The 20941-nt window shown below is 35.1% G+C and overlaps 1 protein-coding gene and 1 pseudogene across 13 annotated transcripts in view; both read right to left on the reverse strand.

The window, feature by feature from the left end:
• Positions 1-20941, reverse strand: part of Lcorl (ligand dependent nuclear receptor corepressor like) — a 140387-nt gene that overhangs the window by 55124 nt on the left and 64322 nt on the right. The gene's annotated exons all lie outside the window — the stretch shown is intronic.
• LOC117712530 (DNA-directed RNA polymerase III subunit RPC6 pseudogene) lies at positions 15067-16190 on the reverse strand (annotated as a pseudogene).

The following is a 20941-nucleotide window of genomic DNA, read 5'->3' on the forward strand; positions in this document are numbered from 1 at the left end:
TAAACTCAATGAACTCTTCTTGTACGTCTCAGGAACATCTTCATGTTGACTGTGAAAGGGCTTCCCACAAGTGCAAATGGGTGCCATGTACATGTGGAAAATACAATAAAATTCTGTCTGCAAGCATGTGCAAGTGATGCTTCATTTCTATCATCATAATTCTTTTGTCTGGTTCAATTTTTATATTATTCAAAGAAAGCAGATAAGGTAGGTAACATGTAAAATTTATTTTTATCCTTTTATTTTGTTCCTTGCCAAACCTGAAGTTTCATTAGGAAAAAAACTTTTTGGACCTTTTCAGACAAATCAGGCATGTTGCATTTTGTGATAAATTTAAGTTATTCGAGACGGTAATGATATCAACTAAGTAAGCTATCTTCTGTTATTCGCTTTTATTGCTGAAAAGTGCTTCAAACTATGGTCTTGCTTTCTCATTGAAAAACATTTTGAAATAAGCCCTTAGAAATAGTGATCACAAGAGTGATCACAGGACTCTTTATTGTAGTGCATGTTCTTTGATTATCTGGGTTTATTGTCTTGCTTGTTCCTGGACTATTTGCATCTATTGTATTGCTAGTTCCTCAACCTAGAGGTGACCTTAATACCTGCGTGTAATTTAAACAGTATAAAGGTAAAAAAGGAGGAGGAGGGCCGGGATAGGGGATTAATGAGTCAGGGAAATGAGGAAGGGAGATGGCATCTAAAATGTAAATAAATAAAATATAAAAAAAACCATTTTGAGTTCATCACAAAGCTCGAAAACACGTTAAAACGTTTCATCTTGAACCCATCTCACTGCAGTGTGAAATAGCAGAGCTTTGTTTGGTACATCTAACTCATTGCACTGTTTTTAAATCAGAGACTGTTTAAAGTACTTTCTTTGACAAAGTTGACAGAACGTATGGTGCTTATTGTTACTTCTTGTAACTCTTGTGGCAGTGTCTTCATTGGTAATATTTGTCAATAAATCATACAGTGAGTTCTGATGACTTCTGGTGACTCATTCAGTAACAAACACTGAAATCCAGATCACCATCCTAGCATAGCTAGGGCAGAAACCTTTCCCCAAGAGATCTTGTGCTCTTTCAAAAATGAACCAACTGTGTCAAATACATTACATGCAGAATTGTTGTTTCAGGACGTTTGCAAAAAAGAAATTCATCTTTAGAGTTGCTATCATTAATATACCTTGCATGAATCAATCTGCAATGTCTATAAATTGATCAAGATGGATACTAAATTGGAAGTGGAATATATTTAATTTCCTGGATTACCTGACCAAGAATATCAGCAGACATGCCATCTATTCTTCAGTAGACAGTGTGGTTAAATAAGGAAACTGCATTCAAGTGCGTAACAAATTCATCTCTAATAAAAACTCGAACAATGTCTTTGGCTGCTGGCAAGAGTAAATCTTCACCAATAGTATGTCAGTTCACAGCTCTAACAAGTCTGAGTGCCACCAAATATGAAGCTTCCACGGCTGTTTTGTTTGTGGTACCTGCTACCAGTGTCAAGTCTGGTTGCCTTGAGTCCATTATCTTTGCTTTTTAAAATAGTTGGTATCCTTGCCAGCAAAGCTCAGATGCTTGCTATCAAAATGGCTTTTTAGTTTGTCCAGCTTCACAACAAATATCACATTATAGTTTCTCAACTCGTGCTGTAATTATTGAGGTCAAACCGTACTGTAAAAAACCTCCTTACTATATTTTCTCTTCTTAATGTTCTTCTCTACACGATCCACTGTCATGGAATGGTTTTCTAATGACAATAATATATAATAATAGCTTTAATAATACAAAAGATCATACATGGCATAGTTCACTCAATATAGTTCATTAATGATTTTTTTTTGTTTCTTTCTATAGCTGTAACTTATCACAAGGGGGCAGTATTCACAATGGGAATATAAAAAATTAAGTTCCCATGGTAATTTTTTTGCAGCAGTTAATAATTTTACAGTACACGATTTTATATTTACTCAGCAATTGTAATTCATAAAGTGTTGTTTTATCTCCAGTACTGTTGCTTTCAACACAATAGTTGTTCTCTACACATATGTGACTGGTCTGACAAAGTATCTTCTAGTGTTAACCCTACCACATACCTCTGCATTTGTTTGGGGTGTCTGTGTCCGGGAAGTGTGGGCTTATGCACATGTAGGCGAATCTGTCTGGAGACAGGTAGAATGGTGTCTCAGTTCCTAAGACCATTGGAAATACGCATTTTCTGATTATCTTAGGTGACCCGACCCCTGTGAAAGTCATTAGACACCCAAAGAAGTTATGACCCACAGGTTGAGAAACACTGCTTTAGAATAAAGAATGACAAGACACACAATGCTCCTCATAATATTTAGTTTGAAACATATTTTTGAAATTCTCTTTACTCACTAATAATAATATGATTAAAACTCTAATAAAGACTCTATCAATATCTCTTCTTTTAAGTGCAAGGTTTTTTTTATCCCATAGTTAGGTACCTAGTCTTGAAAATATAGGAATTATAATTTGGAAAACTATTGGACGGTGTCTGTACACTACAGGCAAATTGAGAAGGTGCTATATGATACTATGTACAAGCCAAGTTCTAACTCACATTGTGGCATGCACACACCAGTTTCATCTGACACTTTCCAGCTACTAGCAAGCAAGAATTCCAGTAAACTTCTTTTCTCCATACTGAAAATGCATTCACTAAACAAGGCATGAACATATTTTAAGGTTTCTAGTCTCTTTAGGCTGAGACATAATAAAACACTAAAGCAATGTTTCTTGGGGGAAGGGGTTGAAGGGAGAAGAGGGGAAAATGATGCAAATGTAGTATACATATATTTATTTAAAATAAGAAAGAGTGGAAGCACCTTAATAATTCATCAGGCAACTAGTCACTCAGCCATGGGAGTTCATTGGATAAACGTGATATGACAACAAATGAAATAGCCCTGACTTATAAGACAACTTATTCCCCCATCTTTTTATTTTGGATAACTGACAAATGGTTTGGCATAGGTGTCTGGTTATTTTGCAGAATACTCCCTGATGAAGGAGTAAATTATACTAAATAAGCCAAGTTGCTGAGGCTAGGAAAAGATAGAAAGGAATCAAAGTATTATCTAGAGAGAGAATAGAAAATAGATTCTTATTCTTCTAGATAAAAGACTCAAATTCTCAGTAGTCAAATTATAATGGCAGCAAATAAAAATTCACCACTGATGACCACTATAGACTTTTGCTGCATTAGAATTCATGTTGGCATCTATTTTTGTGTACAACTACATCAAGAGTTCCAAATTAGTAAACTTTTAGAACATAATTTAACTATAAGTTGAAGAAGAAAAACACGCGATGAAATGAAGCCTAATATACAATAATAGTAAAGTGATCCACTTTGGCAAGTGACTCCCTATTATATGCGAGTTACACACAATGTGGTCATTCATATATCAGACTGCACAAAAATAATGTATTAATTTTGATTTATAAGCATAAGTACTCACATATATCTTGGCAATATGTAGCACAAAAATTTCACTTTGTGTATGTGTATGTCTGGTACATGTATCTGTCTGTGTATGTACATGTGTGGAGGCCAGAGGATGACACTGGGTGTCACATGTGATCACCATCCATATCATTTTTTTTAAAAAAAACAGAGTGTTTTTTTTTACTGAATCTGGAGCTCATTCATTTGACTAGGTTTACTGACACTGAGCTTCAGAAATCTTTCTGTCTGAACATCTCCATGGCTACCATACCCAGCTTTCCCAAGCATACTAAAGATCTAAACTCAGATATCAATGCTTACATGGTAAGCACTGATTAAGCCATCTCCCTACCTCTATATTTTAAAACAAAAGACATGACAGTAAGAGCTGAGAAGCCTGGTCATTCATGACTTCTGACTCAGTGACTGTGTGTGTGTGTGTGTGTGTGTGTGTGTGTGTGTGTGTAAATATATGTATGTGTGTATAGACAGACAGACAGACACACACACACATCAGGAGAATAGTGCAAAATAACCAGACACTTAAACAAGACTATTTGTCAGTCATACAAAACAAAAAAGTAGGGGAATATAGATATACATGTATTTATGTACATATTTGTATGCATACATACATATACTCTGTATGGATATGAACATGTATCTATAGATAATTTTGAAATAGGGTCTCATGTAATTCAAGTTAGCCTCAAACTTCTTATGCAGCCAAGGATGACCTTGAACTCCTGATCCTTCTTACTTAACATCAGAAGTGCTAAGATTATAGGCACACATCATTATGTTTGACTTTACTGGCTAAGACTTCTAGATCTACCAAATCTAAATAGGATTTAACCTAACTGTATTTCTACAGAGAAGGAAAAATAAAAAGAGAAAAAGCAAATCAATGACAGTGAGAGAACTCCTAACACCACGTTATCTCTTAGGGTAAGACCATGTGGTATCAGTAAAATAAATCCTAGTGTATTATGATCATTTTTCAAACTCAAATCTACTTGGTTTTGGGGTCCATAGAGTTTGAAAGGCAGATTGAGAAGGCAAAAGAAATGGTATAATCTGAACTTATTTGGTTCAAAAGCAATGAATATGTGCACTTAAATGAATTTATTTCCTGGGTTCAGATAGTAAATGTTCAAAGGACACTTTACCTGCAATGTAAAGTGGATATAAATGTAAAAGACATAGTGGATTACCTTGATTCACATTTTCCATTTTGTGCATGTTTCTAATGTTACCTGTGTTGATTTGAAAGTCAAACTATAACAATGTTTCTCATTTTACTCAATTGGAATAATTAACATACAGTATTGTGGAAGGCTCCTGATTAGTACAAGCAAAAAAAAAAAAAATCTATGGAATATTTTCCTTTATCCGTATGTGATAAATTCCAAGATTCCCTTTAGATGTCTAAAGTTATAAAAACCTGTAAACTGGGGTTTTTTTTTTTTTTTGCTTGTGCATACATGTTTATGATAAAATGTTTATCAAAGTGGTATAGTACTAGACTAAAAATTAAGTAAAAAGAAACAGAACAATTAATATAAAAATCTAAATGAATATAAATGAATATAAAATGGTATATATTAAACATGTTTATAATCCCTCTGAACAACTCAGACACTCACTTTCACTTAACACTTGTTTCTACAACTCATGGCTCTCTTACTGTCAAATACTCTTCTGTAGTAACAACACTCTACAGTGAGGTTACTTAAAACTCATGATGTATGTATTTCTATTATTTTTCACTTAGCATGATTTGAGATCATGCTGGCCATGTGCAACTGAATCACAGAATTTCAAACCATGAATTCAGGAACAACTTACAGTCCACATTATGTCAAGCAGATACATTTTATGTATCAATATGTTTACTAGGTATGGACCATTTTACTTTAATTTCACAACTGCTGTATGTTTTATCTTATATAATTTTTCATACAGGGCTAACAATTTTATTGCGTGAGAGCCAGTATGTAGATGTATGTTCATGAACCCTATGCATGAGGGTTCAGCAGCTAAAAAGCACATGACACCAAGAGTTTCATCTCCAGGATTCAGAAGGAGGAAGGAAAAAAACCTACTTTTCAAGTTGTCTTATGGCCTTGATAGAATATAAAATAATTTTTTAGATGTAAAAAATTATTAAACTTTAAATTTCCCCAAACAATCCAGATATATACATTAGGTTGGTCTTGTCTATCTTATATGTTAATGTCAACATAATCATGACCTGAGATCACTGGAAGGTTCTCAAGTGTTGATGACTATTGCAAATGTATTTCTAGTATGTGTGGTACACTTAACACAAGAAGCAATAACATTCCTACTCCACTACATGAATGAATGGAAAAGAACTCTAAAAATTATTGGTCATGTTCTACAATCATGGTTTATATAATCAGATTTCAGTAATACAGCATAGTGAATGGTAGTATTATTAATTTAACCATTTAAATGATTTTTTTTCAGAGTATAATGTAAAAATAGGATGGTTACTTACATCACTCACAGTATCAAAGGAAAAATAAACCTTTTAACTTCTCCTTTCCCTTGCATGAGTTCATGTGATAAAGGGAAAAATGAAAAATCTAAAACATTCTCCAGGGAACTATATTAACAAGTATGATATAAAGAATACTAAAAGACAAAGAAAGTACACATACTTGTCTTCACAATTAAGAAATACAGCTAACATCAATTGAAAGGATATGTATATTATCTATCAATTATCAATTACTGGTAAACCTAGGTATGTATTCTCATTAAAGGGTAATACAGCAGAACCAACTATGGCCCAGTTCTGTAGACATCCTGAGAACAAACAGGAAAGTCATTTGACTTGAGCTAACAATCATAAATTTTATACATACTCTCTGTCACACACACACATACATACATACACACATATAATATCTTCTTCAAGTAAGGTTATATATTTCTGTATGGAAGGATTATCCCTATCTAGACTATGTTGATCTTATAAATCCTATAATCATCTTGCAACTACAATTTTATTTTATAAATGTGTCAAAAGCTTAATTTGTTGTAAGAAAACATTTAAAATACACAATTTATGTTTTTAACTCTAAAGGTAAATTTGCCAAGCCTCTCTTAAACCTTCAGATCTCCAGCCATGTTCGTTTTCTGTGGGTCTAAGTATCTAATTTCTCTACTACTAAATACAGGACATAAGCTAGTCTGTTGTAAGCATTATAATGTTAATCGACCCAACAACTCAAGTAAAAGACATAAAAGTACTTCAAAAAAGAATCAATATTCTGTAAATACAGAACATTGATAATTATTTAACAAAGAATTTCTGTTGAGAAGTTATAAAGAATATCTACAAATCACCAATGATAGAAGGCAACTCAATTAAATATGGCCCCGTAACTCAAGCAGACTCTTTAAAAAGTGTACAAACTTGCTCAGAACATCAATACCCACCCATTAGAATAGGTGGTACCAGGACAGCAGCAATGCTGACGTGGGCGTGAAGCAATAGGAAATGCTGTGCTAAGGAAACAAAAGTATCACCTTCTAGAGAATGGTCTGGCAGTCGTCAACGAATTTTAAGTATGCAGTGACCCTGTGACCTCACAAGCAAATATTTATGAATTTTCCCTAGAGGAATAATACGTATCCAAAAACTTGTCTAAGAGAGATCAGTGGCCTTATTAGTGGTATATCTTGATCTTGTATCATCGTAACAATGATCATTGTAACAATCATAATGATATAATTTTGATATGTCTTAATAACTCTTGACTGAGAAAGTAGCAAAAAAGAAACATAGCTTTTATTTTAATTTTGAGTCAGAAGGTATCAGTAGTCCCAGTTAGTGGAGACTCAGAAAGAAAAATAACAGATTTACAATAGAGAAGAAGTTTACTTTAAATTTAATGCTCTTAAAATTCTTTGAACAATGTATGTATATCTAGCAACTAACATAGACTTTGGTTTAGAGGCTGGTAGCATTTAAGCACAGGTTATGTGGTGTAGCCACTAAAGGCAGACAACGATCTGAAAGCTAGTACAGGCATGTCTGCAGGCACAGACAGGGGACTTTGGGGAAGGAGGAAGATCACACAGTAAAGGAACAAATGGGATCCATAAACATTTCCGTGCAGGATTTCTATGGGATCTGTAAACATTTCTGTGCAGGATTCCTTTGGCTATATGGTGAAGTGTTCTTTCTCAGAATGTTTTAAAACCCAGGGATATATATAAGAAACTAACTCTACTGAAATATAGTTGACAATGAAAAACAATTGAGGTAATTATATAGCATTCTTCCACAATGTATTACAATATAAGATCTAATAATAATCTAGTATCTATCACAAGTTAAAAGCAATGATAATGTAATTTAAAAGACGTGCCATAAAAGTATCTATGATATATATTACTAGAATAGATACTAAAAATCACAGTTGATAGCTGTCTACATTTAAAGGTGAAGATGTTAAACTTCAACTGGGCTAGTTGAAAATAAACTGTAATTATTTTTCTCCCATTCAAATTCATGAGCCAATTAAATTCTACCTATGAATTTTTGGGGAATATGTAGATCTCCAGACTATGAAGCCTGGAGCTAAGAAGAAAAATTAAAAGGACATAAAAACTTGAGGGAGGACAGCAGAAGCCATAACAACAAATGAGTAAACTAGTCATCTTACATAGGAAATGTAAAACTAGTATATTAATTTCCTTGCATCCTACAAAGAGATCAAAGAACAGTTTGTTAAGGAAAGGAAGTTAGAAAAGATTCAGAAATTTCCAAATATTTTCAGAAAACAAATCTTTAAAAATCTATTCAAACCAGGAATCTGATAACTGCAGCACAATAAGTATTTTTTTTTTATCCTCAGACCCAGACATTCCATTCCCATTCTGTTTCATCCAGTTTGTACTTGCTACACAGCAAACTAATGTATTCTATTATCCAAGACAAGTTCAGAAGAGGCAATAAATAGCCTAGGTCTCTTCATCTAGCTAACTGCTACGGTAAAGTAAGATACTTATGATGATACAGGACAGAAAGTGTGAACGATCCTCTTCAGATTGAGTAGTAGCCTGGCAACCTGCTCAAACTGCATTAGCTCAATACTTACTATGTCTACACACAGTATGTAGAGAAAATGTGACTAGAAAGTATACAAAATGCTGGGTCACTTCTAGTGATAGGCTGTTTTCTGTCCCAATCTGTGACCAGCAAGTTAGTTGTTTGAATAAGCTCTTTCCCTTTCCTACCACAGCCATCTTCAGCAAAGTGTAAGTCTAAGATTACTGCTGGAGGTGCCACAAATGACAGGGTAAGTAACTGGTAAAACTTACCTGCTCTAACAAACAATAGTACTCCACACTGCATGAGTTTGTGCTATGGCTGGGCTACTTGGAGGAAAGACATAAAACCAAGTACAATGTTATGTTTTAAAAACAGTGAATGAGGGCCAATAGGGGTTTAAAAAATCTATTCTAAACAAGTTTAATGACTACTGCAGAAATTAAAATACTTTTCACATACTGCTTACAACAAACAAATGAAAAAGCAAAAAAAAAGCAAAGAAACCCCATGTGCACTGTTCAAATGTTGCAGCAGCAGAAAGGATACAGTGAGTGAGGCCTAATACTCCACTATTTCTGTGCTTGCTCTTGTCCACATCTTCAATTCTGAATGGTATAAGACCCCAGTTAAAGGCAAACAATTACTGACAAGTATTTTTACAAAGCTGCAAGGACACAAAGCTCTATCTTAACTAAAGCTTGCCTTTTGTTTTTATAAATATAGTTGCTAAAAATCAAGTATCAAGGCTCCTACTTTTTAGTCCTAGCTACTTAAGAGGCTAAAGCAGGAGACTAAGCAATCAGAACCAGTGTGGCAAACATGAAAAACCCTTTTCTTAACTTAAGGGGTCGGGTCAGGGCAGGTAGACTGGAGGGATGGGGGAGGTGAGAGAAAAGAAAATAAAAGAGTAAGGAAAACACAAGACAGAAAAAGGACAAGTGCGCGCACACACATACGCGCGCACAAACACACAAATATTAAAAGAAAAAGAGGCTACATACTCTGAGAAAGTAGGGGAATACTAGAATATCTAGAGGGAGGAAAGGGAAAGAAGTACATGATATAATTATATTTTAATCCCCAAAACAAAAAAATGTAAAACAAATTAAAAAAATTTAAAACCCCACAATCCATAGAAAAATAATGACCAAATATTCCTCACTTCCACAGTAACAAACTGGTTACTGAGCAGTAAAGTCACTGAAGTGAATTATTTTAAAAGTACTTAATGGAGGGTTGTGTGGATTGTCTCAGTGCTCTTTGTATTTTGATGCTAATTCTGCTTCTTCAAGAAGGGCTGCCCTGAAGAGGAGTGGATCAACTACACAAATGATTTCCTGTGAACCTTCTTCCCATTTTAACTGGTCAAATGAAGGCTAAGGCCTGTGGTTGGGCAGTGGAAAAGAAAGGTTGGTCTGGAGGTTTTAGAGAGGGGAGAGGAAGGGAGAGAGGGAGATGAGGAGACTGAGGAGACAGAGGAAGATGGAGAAAGAGGAGGTGAATTGAAGATGGAGCAGAACCACGTGGCCTGGAGAAGCCACAAGTAGCAGGGATCTCCTAGCTGAGGAATAGAGTACTGTAGAGGTAAATCTGCCGAATCTAGGCATGCAGTTTATAAACATTATAACTGAGCAGTGTGTTCTTTGCACAGGTTTATTGGGGTTGAAGGTTTACTGCATCAAATGGTTTACAGCTTGGTGGTTCTGAATATATAAGGAATGAAGTTAGCAGCCAAAACTCTTACTACACAGCACATGACTTTTCTACTGGTTTTAGTACTTACTCATTGAGTTCAACACTTATCACTGTGCTATGGTAAGCATTTTAATTTCTTTCATTATTCTATGTGTTCTTAAAATTGGAATTTTTCTGTGAAGATCTAGCCTTTCTTCCAAACTTACTTATTCACTTACATGCTATCAGCAAACAAAAACCCCATGCATCCTTATTTTACTAAGCAGGGCTTAAGAAAAAAATTCAATAGTTATTATTTTAATTCTGAAATTATTTCAACTCTGCCATCAACAGTCCTTTTTATTTTAATTCTTTTTCATTATTCACTTTACACTCCCTCTTGTCCCTTCATTCCTCTCAGTCCCACTTATTTTAATTCTTTTACTGAGCACTTCCTTAATTATTAGAAACAATTATTAAAAAACAAGCTCTAAAAGCAGGTTTATCTTGTGTTTTCCCACCTGAAACAATGAAAACAAGCACTTCTCTAGGAGGCTGATTCTTTACACAGAAGAACTGTCAATGTATTTCCATGTAAATACAAGGTCTGTAGCGAGTATCTTACATAACCCCTGAATCCATGTACACACTATTGTAGGAAATGTGAGTCACGGACATACTGGCTGCATGGGTAACTTACTAGTTTCAAAGTTTGGGGTTGAGAAGTCAATACAAGAGAGTGTGAGTGGGTTATACAATATATAACCAGCCAAAAGAAAATATTAAACTATACCAAATAGCTCAGTTACATGAAAATTTAAAATGGTGAGATAGTAATTTTCTCTTGTTGGTCACATTAAAAAAGGTCAGAATTAACCAAATCATAAGAATTTTGAGTTCCTTGTATAAATAATTTAGCTAAACAAGACAAAGCTAAAAACTAACCAGTCTCTTAGACTACAAGCTTAGTTTAGATATTCCTTTAAAATTGAATATAAGCTGAAGATGTGAAAATTTCATGTTACAGCATTTGTAACAAAACACTACTTCTATGAACACTGCACTGACTGAATCTTTATGTAAAGGTAAGCAATTGAAAGCTGTGGTTCTATGTATTGCCTACTACTGCAGCAAAGAGGCTTCTCTGATGTGGGACGAGAGAAGCGGTACAGTATGATCAATGTGCAAAGAATAGGACTAAGAAGTGCTCAGCTTTAATCACGATGACTATTATCACCCCAGCCCCTAGAACTCAGGAGCTGGAAACACTGGAAAGATTTTTTTCTTTTTATATTTAACGTTGGGACATACACATACACACATACACACACACACACACACACACACACTGTGATGCTAAGGGTTTCCAGCACACTTACACTTGGTGATGCAGAGCTTGTGATGGATGCAGGAATATGATTTTCCACACTTTTATCAAACCTAGGGTTGATATAAAGCTATTGTTTTACCTTGAAATGATCTGGGGGTTTCTAAATGTAATTTATGCCAGGAAAGACTAAAATTTTAACAATAGGTATTTCTGAAAGATAGGAAAACAATCATATAGGTCTACTGTAATTGTTCATGTGAAAATGAATAATATCAGAAATAGTCATTTACTTTTATCCTCGGGCAGAAAACAAATTATGAACTAATGTTATTTACATAAGTTAATAAGTTTTTAAGAATTCAAAAAGGAGTAAAGTATATAATTACCAATCTCAAATAACTCATGTAGACTCAAACTTAGATTTTTGGTTTTGTCCAATTACTGCTAAACAGCCTGCTTATATTAATTATGTCATTAATGTTTTTAAATTTATTTGATTTTCCAACCTTTAAAATGAGTTGTTTAAAAACATATTTTAATTATAAACTGATATATTTCAGTGTGAGGCTTAATAATACCCAGGGAGAGTATTCAGCAGAGCTTTCTGATCGTTGAACTGTGCTGCCTAATATGAGCAGTATCCATAAGCAACTGAATAAAAACTCAATTTTTTAACTTTTACTGTTTTAAGTGCTGACCAGAAAACTGGCTCCAGATTATACTGTACTAAACAATATAGACTATTTCAATCATGATAGAAAAATGATATCTAGCCAGATGTTATGGTGCATTCCTAGAAATCCAGCAGGAGGGAGCTGGAGACAGATTGAGCTCAAGATCCTGCCTTACTGGATCATACTGCTGTAGGGCACATTTTCTGTAATTGTCCCTCACCTACCCCTTTATTGCTGGGTTGACAGTTGAGCCAGGATCTTCCTCATGCCAAGAGTTTTCTATCATTGTGCCCCATCACAGAATTCAACTGATCACCATCAAAACCCTTAAAATAAAAATATGTTTATTGCCAGACCAGATTAGAAGTTTCACGTAAAAATCCACATTACTATTCATTAATAAATCATAAAATCATGGACTCATGATGTCTGAATTTGTGTGGATCACTTGTTTGCTTTGTTTTCTCCCCTCCCACCCACATGCCCCAGGCAGGGATTCTCTGTATAATAGAGCCCTGGCTGTCCTGGATACACTCATTTAGACCAGGCTCCCCTTGAACTTAGAGATCTGGCAATCTCCATCTCCTGAGTGCTAGGATTAAAGTTGTGCACCACCACTACTGGCTATATGGATAATTTCTTAAAAGGTCCTCAACATACTGGAGTGTGTATTCTATCGCTATGTGGAAAGATCTGCAATTTGATCTTGTGGTGTCATCATTATAGTGGCCCATAATTTCTTTGGATTATAAGCTTATCTCTGTAGAATTCATTTTACTATACAGAACAGTTACGATATTTTTAAATTTGTCTATGCTTCTCAGTTAATACTCAGAGTGAAAAAATATGCTATCAGGAAAAATATTAAGTATCTCTTTATTCTGGTAAGGCAAAGGATACTTCTAGCCACTAGTTGCAAATTAAAAAAATTCAGTATCTAGTTACCAAGACATAATAAAATGCCTGGAATGGCAGTTTAACCTGTACTCACAGCCTCAGAGAGACTAAAGTAGAAGTTCAAGGCCATTCTAGGCCATAAAGTTAATTCTAGGATAGTCTGGGCTATTGTGATACTCTTATCTCCAACAAAACAACAACAACAAAAAGATATAATACAGGTTATATTTAGAAAACAATTTGTTTTCTCTTTTGTAATTCTATATTTGGTTTTCTCTTAAAATAAGATTAATGTTTATTTGATAGACTAGGCAGGTCCAGGAAACTGAACATTGTTCTTACCATACTACCCCTTACTATAAGTGAAGAAGAAACCTGCAGTATCAGGATTCTAGAACCGTGAGGAGCTGCATTCGCCATTATAAGATGGCGCTGGCTTCTGCTTCCTGGTTCTTCAAGGAAGCTTTACTTGAGAATGCGCCTGCGCATGGCGCGAAAACCGAGTATGACAATTGGATGAGAGATTTGAGCCAATGAGGGATCTGCACGTCTCCCAAAGCTCTATTTAAGCAGCGGGCTTTCTGAGCTCGGCGTCCTTCCCCTTCTCTCCATCTTGAAGAGCTGTTCAATAAATGCTGTCAGAAGAATCCTGAGTGTGGCGTTCTCCTTATCGGCGAGGCCATGCGCTACACAGAACCTTCTGTATCTTACATATAATTTAACACTTAAAAAGAAATGTGCCATTAAATGCTAATTCTATAGCTGGTCACAAAATTCATGTCATGAAAATGAGCTAGCAAGCTTGATTTTACTGGTCCCATTTATCTCAAGGTAACTCTTTGAATGCTCACGTAGAACACTGCCAAATGGTGGCAAAGCTCAGCCCCAAAGAGGAGTGGAGTGGGGATCCTTTCAGTTGGCCATGGCTGACATAAAGAAACTGAAGACACAAAATGAGCTGGGCATAGTGGAGAAGGTTTTTAATCCCAGCACTAGAGAGGTGGATCTCTGAGTTCAAAGATAGCATGGTCTACAGGGTGAGTTCCATGACAGAGAGGGCAAAAGAGAGAAATCCTGTTTTAAAACAAAAACAAAAGGTAAAAACCCAATTGCTGAGATCCTTAAAAAGCATATGGCTATTTTCTGTACAACAACATGCCGGTAACTTAGTTTTCAAATGCCTGATGAGACTAGTAAACTGCATAGGAATGGCTTTCTACTTAGGCATACCATGGTTTTAGAAAAGGATAAAAAAAAAACAAGGAGACCACAATAAAACAGGGTAAGAAACACCTATTTCCCATGCCTCAGAGAGTGAATGAAGGGCAATGATCTATTTTTATTTTTTAGACAGCTGTCCTGGAGATTATGCTGGCCTTGAACTGAGTGACACCTGCCCACCTCTGCCTCCCTAGTGTAGGCATTAAAGGAGTGAACAACCACACCCATCTTGTTTTACTTCAATTTTAGTTAAAAGATTAGACACTGTCAAGTCCTTCTATCTGCTTTAATAGAATACTGTAGAGTGATGGTTTATCAAGAAAATAATTTATCAAGTTTCTAGAAGCTGGAAAGTCCATGTTGCTGGTAGATTACTGTCTGATGACAGCCCTGTAATACTTTTCCCTGTGTTCTTGCATGACAGAGAGGCAACAGAACACATTGTGTCTCTTCTTTACAGGAACTAATTTTACTCATGAAGACCCTATCACCTCATCTGCCACCAAAGGTCCTACTTATCACACTCCACATAGGAATGAAGATTACAACATTTGAATTTGGTACTAGTAGTTGGAGGATCAAACAGTAGAAACAGAATAAGAATCTGGGGGAAAATTGTGGCAAATAATACAACTAAGCCAGAAGTAAAACTTATAGCTTTAACAACAAAAAATAAGTAAGAGCCCCTTGGGATGGAATACCACTGATCTGAAAAGACTTCCTGGACAACAGCATTTGGGAGAGAGGGCAGTATAAAAGCATGCTTTATTGGATTCTTTTTCTTTGAGATATCAAAAGTTGAGGTCTTCTAGTGCTTCAAGTTATTTTACTTACTGAAGAATAATTTCCCCATTAAACTTAATTTGCTTCTTGTTGTCTTAATAAATGTTTTCACAGCAGTGAGTGAGTACCAGTGTAAAGAAGCTTTCAAAGAAATTTGATGTTTCATCATTATTTGCTCTTCAGTAATTCTACTTGCCAAATATAAGTAAAATTTTCACCTCTTCATTAAAATGTGAGCCACCCTGTCATGCAATTAGATGATGAAAGCTCATTAACTTCATGGCAGTCATCAAAAATTTGACAGAGTCCACAGGGTGCCTGGGCCAAGCCTGTAGGTAGGAGGGTTGGATGACTGTCTGTCCTGGACAGTTTCATGTATCCATCTACACTGCCAACAGGGCCATACTTCACAGCCAAGAGAGTCATCTCCACTTTCCCATCATAAATGAGGGTGTTCGAGATGGTTTCAATGTCCTCCATGGACAACTCTACCTTGCTGATGCTCAGTTCACAGATGTACTTCCATACTTCAAGTGATGCGGCTAATGAACTATCTCTTTGTATCACTGGATTGTTTACTTTCTCATTCTGTTTCTCTCTTCATTTGTAGGAATTTGAAACACTGTTGAGTAAGCACTTCAACAAATTCAGATGCAAAATCCTAGTCCCTGCCAGTCACAAATTAACCAGCCTGGCTGCAAGTTATAGAGCATAAAACCTTTTTATAGAAGGCTGCTAGACTTTGTAGCTTTGATAAGCTTTTTACTTTTAAAATTCTTTAAAACTGTCAATTTCTGATATAAAGTTATTGTTGTATCAAATATCTGAACTCCATATTCTGTTATTCCCTGCATCCTGCATGATTTTATAGATTAATGTTTTCCTGATGGTTGGAGCCTTTCATTTTATCAGCATTCTGAGAATCCTTTATTTGATATAAAAGACACATATTACTCCTTTAAATATCCAAACGACCCATGAACAACATTCTATTGATGGCCATTGACCACTGTTGGGCTTTTATTTGAGGCATTTGCATAAATCTATAACTCTGTTTTCTAATTCTCCTAGACTCACATCTGACATCAGCATGTTTTCAGGGCTAACCATTTGAGCACTGTACAACTAATTGCTATGCTCTTCCCTGGGGTGGACCACCTTTCCTACTCCAAGCTTTTCTCAAGTAACTGTAGCCCTGTGTGAGGCTGAGGGCTCATGGGTCTTTATATACTCAGTTTGGCATGTTATTTTGATCAGAATTCTACTTTATTGGTCTGATCTAATAGTCCTACATTACAGTGTTACATATGACATTATAAAGCTTTGTGTCACAGTACTGCAAATACCATAGATGAGAACATAGTGCTCATACATTTTTGCATTTTTTATAGGGTTTCTCTTTGCAGCTAAGGCTACCCTGGAACTTGCTTTGTAGACTAGGCTGGCCTCAAACTCAGAAATTCACCCCCTTCTGTTTTCTGAGTTCTGGGATTAAAGGTGCACCACCAATACCCAGCTAGTGTATGCACATTTTTTAAAAAGACATCATTACATAAATAAAATGTTTATTTAAATTATATATAAATTGAATGAGTAGATAGTAATCGTTTTTGTTAGTTGTCGGTTCCATATCCATAGATTTAAGGTATGGATAAAAAATATTTTTAAAAAATTTTATCAAACATGTACAGATATGTTTGTCATTATTTCTTAACAACAGTTTCACAGCTATTTACACAAACATTTCTTCCTTCAAGGATTTTAAATGTATCAGAAAAGAGAAGTGTGAAATGGCAAGTATGTAACAGGATTTCAGTTGCCTTTAATTGTAGTACTAAGCAGGAAAACACAGGACAATATTTTTAAGTATACTAATTATGCCTTTGCACTAAATAAAACTAGAGTTAAATTTTTAAATAAATATTTTTATTGTTTTAAAAATCATTTTCATATTAGAACAAATGGAACTGAGTGACCTGACAAAGTTTGTTCCAAGAAATATCAAGTAGGAAGTGTCTTTTCAACAGAACTGGGTATATCCAACACAAAAGTAGGTTTTAAATTTCCTGGGAAATTGGAGCGGAAAAATTCATTCACTTACAACATACTGTAAGTCTATGTGTTTAATATAGGGAACCAAAGTATCTGAACCTACTTCCCTGTACTAGTGCAAGGTCATTTTCATGTCTGAAGCCTACTTCCTTGTTTTAGCTTAAAATTTAGAATCCTGTTTGAAATTACTTCTTTGTTCTAGCCTAAGATTTAGATTCCAACCTGAAATTATTTCTTTGTTTTAGCCTAATGTCAGATTCCTGTCTGAACCCTACTTCCTTGTCCTTGGCCAATGTCACATTCCTGCCAAGCAGCCCATTTTCTTGTCCTTGGCCCATGTCAGATTCCTGCCAAGTAGCCCCAAAGGCTCTCTGCCTCTCCCCATTTTTTATTTCATTAACAAGACTAAGCCTGTCTTAGGTCATTTTGGTAAGAATGCCTTTCTTACCCATCATGGAATATGCATTATCAAAAGCAATGCACTTCTGTCTTAGGTTGGTAAGGCTCTGTGCAAAATCTTATCCACCCTTGGCTTGCCAGCCTGTTAATTTAATAACTCTGTCTGTGGGTCCATTTTCAGGTTCAAGCCATGTACTTTGGCTGCCAACTGCTAGCACTACTGCTTCTGCAATTGCTCTGACACTAAAAGTTAAGACAGCTTTTGTTAATCATTTAGCAAAAAAAAAATGTTACTAATATGTTGAATATACAAGAGGATCTAGATAGGCATTTGGAAGAATGGATTGATACTCTTTATCCTATTCAAATTACTGGAAGGAGGATTAGAATTTAAGGGTAAGGAGCCATTTGAGTGTCATGCCAAATACCATTGGATTCATGTTAGTTCTAAAATTTACAGAGGCAGTCATTATAATTAGGAAAAAGTTTAATGACACTTGCAGTGTATTTGGCATAATTCTAACACCTCTCTGGAAGTTTTAATGATACATAGTGAGCTTATGAATTTCAAGATTCATTTCTCTGCTGAGAGTTGATGCAGTAGATACTGCTGATAAGATTACTCATGGCCTGAGGTCAGTATTTCTATTTTGGTCAAGCTTCAAAAATGGCATATATAGCTTGATCATGCTAACCCTTTTTGTGCTGGGAATACTTTTATTCCTACCCATTGTGTTAAAGCTTTTCTTTAACAACACAGTGTAGTTTTTAGCATCCCTGACAGGCAGCTTATAACATTTGTAAACTCCAGCTCCAGCAGATTTACTGCCCTCTTCTGGCCTCAGTGGGCACCTACATGCATATTCTTAGAGAGATACACACCACCACATAAATAAAAATGAAACACCTTAAAACAATCAGGACTAGAAATTGACTTTTTTTTTTTTAAATTAAAAATGAGTATTAAAGCTACAGAATTAGGTAAGATTTTATAGGAAAAATAGATGAAATTAAAAGGTGGTTGAAGTTCTAGCTTTAGAAGAGAAAATTTCAGGGATCCACTTGGAATAATAGGAAAAGCTGAGCCAGTAAGATGACTCAGTGAAGAAAGGCATTTGCCACCAAGCCTGCTGACCTAAATATGATTCCAAGGTCCACATGGTAGGAGTGAACTACTCCTGCAAGTTGTTCTCCTACCATCCATACACATGGCAGCAGAAGTATACTGATAAACATACACACAATTAGTTTATCTTTTTCTAAATAGGAAAATTTTCTTTACTCCAACTCATTCATTCTCTCTTCATTTATTTACTGAATTCACAAGAGAAAAACAGTACAGAGAAAAAGGCAAACAATGCTCAGTTAGTAAAGGTGACTGGAAGGAAACCATGTAATGAATCTAAAGAAGACCAAGTGCTACTGAAGAGGGGTGTGATTAACAAAATCAAACACTTTAGGGTTGAAGCAGTCTAAGGTAGAGTCCTTGGCTCTGGAGATTAAAGAGTTTACAGCTGGGGATGTAGCTTAGAATACAGTCCTTGCCTCATATGCTAAGGCGCTTGTTTACTCACTATACAAAAATAAAGTCTAAAAACGGGAGAAGAAAATAAAAGGGTATGATGGGCATCTTAAGATTGGTTTTTAAGGTTATTTTTGTATTGTATAATATCCAAAGTCTCTTTTTTATCTCCCTATCTTACTTTTTGGGGATTTTATGTGTACCTATAAACACACACACACACACACACACACACACACACACACACACACACCCTACACATACACACACATACACACACACACACACTTTTTCTGACATCTATAAAAGTGTGGCTATAGATATGATGAAAATAAGATGAAAAAAATTTCATGAGCATTACTGAATATGAATAGTAGTGTATGAATTATTATATTGCAGTAATTTCTTGAATGTAAAAGTGCAGCCCACATAAAGGAAATTCAAACTATGACATGATGATATCACAAATAAATGAACACCATGGAAATGAAATTTTATGGCCTAAGTGACTCATGTCAATTTATAGTAATATAAAGTGTATAAATTTAAATAAAAGCAATATAAGCACATAAATAACTAAATTCTTAAGAAATCATATATTCTGTATAAGTCATAACACATCTTTAATGAACTCAAAGACATGGAAGCTTGACAAGTAAAATGTGGCTATTATTAAGTTTAAGGTGAATGTGTTGATTAGTAGAGCTTTCAAACAACCAATCAAATCTATCATTAAAAATTTTTTGAGGGACCATATGTCATACCAGAATAATAGTTAAGTGGTTGCAAGGGATGTATGGAATAAAAAGTAAAACAGGAAAAACAGTCTGATGAGAGATATTTTCATTTTATTATACATCTACCAATATGATTCAACTAATCTATTTTAGGCAAGCTTAATACTTTAGGTGATCAGATAATGTGAACCTAAAGTCTAAAATATAATTTAGTTTACATGATAACATTTGACAAGGCCATCTGTATCTATAGGATTATCTTTATGTACATAAAAAACCCTGAATACATGTATATATACACATTATTTTAAAATATAATATAAAAAATTAAAAAGTTAAAAAAAGAAGAAAAACAAAACAAACAAACTGACTAAGAGTTAGGGATATAGCTCATTGGTAGACTATCTGCCTAGCACAGGTAGGGCCTTGGGCTTGTAACTTAGCACTACAAAAACAAAACATAATGAACCCATAGGTTGATATGCATATTATATAAAAGTACTAAATACTTCTTTAAATAAAACAAGTGAAGCACCAATACCACTAAATACCTAGAGAAACTTAGATAACTGAATGTAATTTTATTTTATTAATAATTAATTCATTCAGGGAAATTTTTCCTCAGAAGAGGCTTTAATTAGGGAGGAGGGAAAAAGACTGATATAGAAGAAGGAGGGGGAGGTAAAATGACAGTAAATGTGTCAGAAAAAAAATCACAAGGAATCACAGATATGAGTTTATACATTATACTTGTGTCTGTGTAGAGATAAACACACACAGTTTAATGAAACTCTTTCATCTGGACTAATAGCGCTCTCCATAAGTCACAGACTAACAGAACACCTAACACCAGACATGAGAAGCCCCCTTTGGGTTGTTGGTCAGGGCTATCTAAGAGAATCCCAAAATATAGGCTATTGCTGTTATGCACTGTTGCCTCCAAAAGGTTCAAGTATGTCCCTATTGTGGAGAACAGCATGTACTTTGGACACAAGTCCCAGAAGATCTGAGCTGGTTCTAACCTGAAAGTCTCCTGCCTGGGTACTAGCATTGATGGTACCAGAATTAGTGGTC

This window comes from Arvicanthis niloticus, chromosome 7 (assembly GCF_011762505.2).
Source record: "Arvicanthis niloticus isolate mArvNil1 chromosome 7, mArvNil1.pat.X, whole genome shotgun sequence".
NCBI classification, from domain to species: domain Eukaryota; kingdom Metazoa; phylum Chordata; class Mammalia; order Rodentia; family Muridae; genus Arvicanthis; species Arvicanthis niloticus.